Raw genomic sequence first — 4,716 nt, forward strand, 5'->3', positions numbered from 1 at the left:
CCCCTTATATAGTTCCAAGAACGGAAAACAAGCTTTTCCTACGCTAGAACCCCAACAAGAAAATTCTCGCTACGAAGTGGGGGGCGGAAGAGGAATTGATATTTCGTGATATGATTTTCTAATTTTTGTTTTATTACGGACACTCCTCGAAAAACCGCCAGAGGGGGCACGCGCCAGTACGTAATTTGAAACCAAACGTTTTGTTATTCTCAAGACCTATTCACACGGGCCAACATTTTTGCACAACTTTGTTAGTCGGCGCAGTTTGCGCGTTGCATTTTCGTTCAAACGCTAGACATAAAGTTGTTAACATTTCGCGCTTTAACCGGCGAAGAAAATTACTCTATTACTAGAAAATATTTTCATTTATATTAATAAAGGTATCTAACATTAATATTAATTAACATTTAGTTTTGTTCAATCGAAAAGATGTATACGAATAAGATTAGACCTTAATATTTAAAGTAAGCCTCGGTCACAAAAACCAGGTAGTTCTTCGAAACTTACTTGGACAAAACGAACGCGTTTGTGTGACCAATACGTAACCGTTGTGGAAAGATTTAATCCATTCACACGACGGTCACAACAAATGTTTTTCAAAAATGTTGGCTCGTGTGAATAAGCCTTAAAGGGTCACATCGGGGTTTTAAAAAATTCGGACCGGATTTACCACGTGGTAGTAGATACGACCAATCCATCCCTTTAATCTTCCTTAGTGAAAATGGTGAACCGAAAGGGACGTATAATACACGGTTACTTGACATTAATTGTTTAATTCGACGATATTTTTTTAACCTTTGACTTCAGTGTCAAATAAGGATGTGTAATGAACGTTCCAGAGAAAGGTGAACTCGTGTGCGAACTCGACTCGATAGAATATTTTAATCCCACCTTAGCTGATATTGTAGTTATAATTAGGGCAGAGTTTCATCAGCGTTTGTGTTTAGTGTCGGGTAAGAATGACTTTCGGGTGTGGGCACGCTTACGGAACAATTACTCGGTTTATTTTTACGACGTGTTCGGTAGCGGGCTGTAGGGACTAATAATAATAATGGTCGCCTATGCTGATGATGAAAGATAGCAAGCCACACAAATAATTGTTTCTACATAAATCCTGACGAGATTTGCGTTTCAATTAAATGGAGAGTCGCCCTGGGAGTTAACGTTAAGCGCGCCATCTAGGACTTAGGTACCGGGAATAGTGTGCTTTTGATTTAGATATAGGTTTCGTGCGTATTTTAAATTTTAAAGTATCGCCGCCTACCGGTTTTGTTTTAAATTGAATGTGTTGAAAATTATCTCTTTACAATAGCTGAAAGATTCAGTATAAAAACATTGAAATTCAAAAGTCCTCCTCACACATTCAATAGAGGGCGTTTTTTTACTAAGCTCATTTATTAAAATTGCGTTTTATTTTGTTTGATTTAAATCAAATAGTAAGATAAGTGTTGTAGCGACTTTTTAGCCAATGGAAAACGTGGGGTCTTTTTCGGGGGAGTGAACGGAGACTCGCTAAATGCTAATTAACGCCATCTGGTAACTCTTCCGGATGTTATTATCATTCAATTTAAATAAGCCATTATATCACTCCCCAATATCCGTAGAAAACGTTTTAATACGTGATGTTTTTCCGTTTCCATGGAAACCGACCCTTTTTCCAGTTACCTTTTATATCGATAAAAAGTTCGAAACATAAAAAACCCTTAAAAAGAAATTTATGTTTCGATTTTTTATTTTTCCGATTTAAAGTTTTTATATATATATATATATATATATATATATATATATATATATATATATATATATATATATATATATATATATATATATATATATATATATAAAAACTTTAAATCGGAAAAATAAAAAATCGAAACATAAATTTCTTTTTAAGGGTTTTTTATGTTTCGAACTTTTTATCGATATAAAATGTCTAATATCAGTAAACATACTACAAAACATAATAGTGTTACATCGTTAATCAGTTTAAACTAGTCTAGAGGTTTAGTTTTACTTTTAGATTTGAAAAAATGAGGCGAAAATGCCGCTTTATTTCAATTTGCAAACAATTTATTAGACAAATCATGGAATTAAAATTTCTTTTATTTTTGGCGAAAAATACGAAAAATTTTCCGGAAAAAAGGCCCCGGTCATTTTCCGCGGAAAATTTTCCGACTTACAACACTAGTTTTTTTAAATTGTTAATTTTTTTCGTAAACTTAAGTACTAGTCGTTATAAAAAAAACGTATAGAAACGTATACTTACATAATCCGCCGTTATCTTGAAAAAGTTGGGTGTTGGGGTATTAAAATGGAAGATAAGTCCGTTCGCAGGTTTATCTGTAGATGGAAGTCACCGCCTTACTCGAGCCGAACGAACAAAACTTCTCCTACTGCAGGCTTTGTTCGCACTGCACGAGTAAGCTCGTGGCTAGATAGAACGAAGTGGATTCAGTTTCAAAGAAATGCCCTCACCTAAAATAAAATAAAGAAATTAATTATTTACAATGTAAATCTCTAATATCATAAACGTAGTCTTTATTATTATAAAATACTAGTGACATAATAGTTATACCACCGCCGATAAACGTCTACTCTGGATTATAAAGCCCGCGGGTATACGCGGACCCGGTAGAAATTCGGTGCTCGAAGGATGAGTGGCACCCGCAGGATGAATCATTGGCGACATCGCTGGCTTCCCAAATTTGAAGCGAACGTTTTTCTTCTGGCTGCACCCCCGGTTCTTAGGCTGATTGACGTTCCAATGGATAATCCATTCTGTCTCTCGACCATCCCCGGGACTACTTGTAAAGTAACGACAGGTGTTTAAAGATAACCGTGCTCTCCCCCTCTGCTGACAAAAACCCCCTCTGTCAACGGTAGCTGTTTATCTCGCGCTGGCCTGCAAGACGCCTTTATAAATTTATATCATCTCCCAAAATTTATAATGAAATTTCACATTTAAATTTAAAGAAAAACGATGAAATTCTATTTCCATTAAAGATAACCTCTAAAAGGTTCTAATTTTAAATTTTTAATATACTCACAAGGAGACTACCCGAGGTGTTACACACCGATTTTGTTCAAACTCGGGGGATTGGTAGACCTTCATGTAACTTGAAAAATCCTAAAGGGATTTTATTCAATGGGCAACGGTTTTGCCATGGCAACGAAAAATGTTTTTGACAACATAAAATGGAAATTTTCCCATTGAAAATAACATGGGATTTTGACCGATTCAACATTTTACAAAATTGAAAAATACCAAAATTATAAAAAAATTGATAAAAATTGACGAAACAAATTGGTCACATTTTGAACAATTTTTTAAATTTTTTTCACAGGGAAATCGTTCAAAATCCCATCTTATTTTATGTTGTCAAAAACATTTTTCGTTGCCATGGTAAAACCGTTGCCCATTGAATAAAATCACTTTGGGATTTTTCAAGTTACATGAAGGTCTACCAATCCTCCTAGTTTGAACAAAATCGGTGTGTAACACCTCGGGTAGTCAGTCTCCTTGTCAGTGCCAAAACGTGGTCGCCAAAAATTACGTTTTTTCATTCTTATTTTTTTTATAAATTCTAACGCCAAAAGTCTGGCAAAATTTATTTCACACGTATTAAAAGATTGCGGATAAAATTAACGAGTATTTCTTTAAATACTATTATCATTTTAATTTAAAGTTAAATTTTATTACTATAAGCTCGCGTTTCTAATATCTGTTAGTACCATTATTCGAATGTAATCGTGCGGGTCTGACGAAAATCGATAATTTAAAATTAGAAATGAGAGAGAGAGATAGGATTATTAATTGTCTTTTTTTTAATACATATCCAAGATAAGGGCGTTCACCGTTTTTCATATCGGACCTTATATTAGGGATGGTTTCCAAAAAAGGCCCCCTTTGTCCCCATATTTTTAGAGAGACCTCTTTTTACAACCATAGAGAACAATGAAGATATTTTTCACTTCTAACGGGCCGATTTTGTCATCATGCTAAACGAATAGATGGATGTCCGATGAAAAGGAACCCTCTGGCTACTGGATTTCGACTAAACCATAAATACCTGTCTATTTTTTTGTCAAGGCGGAGGTCCCGTGACGTGTGAGGCGTTGTCAACTATTTGTGTTTCCTATTTACAAGCTACAAAATAATAAATAGTCTGGTCTCTGTTTTCATTTTGTCGACGCTGTTTGCAGGTGTGCGAGATATTTTACGCGTCCGATTCTCCCGTACTTTGTTTAAGCGTAATTGTGAGTTGAACGTATTAATTTAAAGTATACTCTATGAGATCTCGACGTGAGATATTACCAGAGGTACAATTGTTTGTAGTTCGTTTGATAGAGATTGAGCCAGTTAAATATTTTAAATATTGATGAAGCCACGAACGTTATTACTAACGATTTCATTAATTTTTACTTAATTAGGAGTTATTTTACGTTAATATTTTGTAATTGTATAGTATCTTATTGTATTCAAATTCTTTGAAATAAATCCGTAAATTGCTTACAAAGAAATGAAGATTTGAGTGAAACCATCACGGGTTCAATTTTAATGTTTTTAGTTAATGCTAGATGACAAGAAGGAAATAAATCGTAATTTTAAGTCACATTTTATGTAAAAACTATAAAAAAAGTTTAAAAAAAATCAATTTAGCGAATTTAAAATGTCTACGTTTGGCGCCATCTGGTGCTAGTTCGGATACCTTTAAA

This window comes from Leiobunum rupestre, chromosome 10 (assembly GCF_980474605.1).
Source record: "Leiobunum rupestre chromosome 10, qqLeiRupe1.1.hap1, whole genome shotgun sequence".
In the NCBI taxonomy this organism is placed as follows: domain Eukaryota; kingdom Metazoa; phylum Arthropoda; class Arachnida; order Opiliones; family Sclerosomatidae; genus Leiobunum; species Leiobunum rupestre.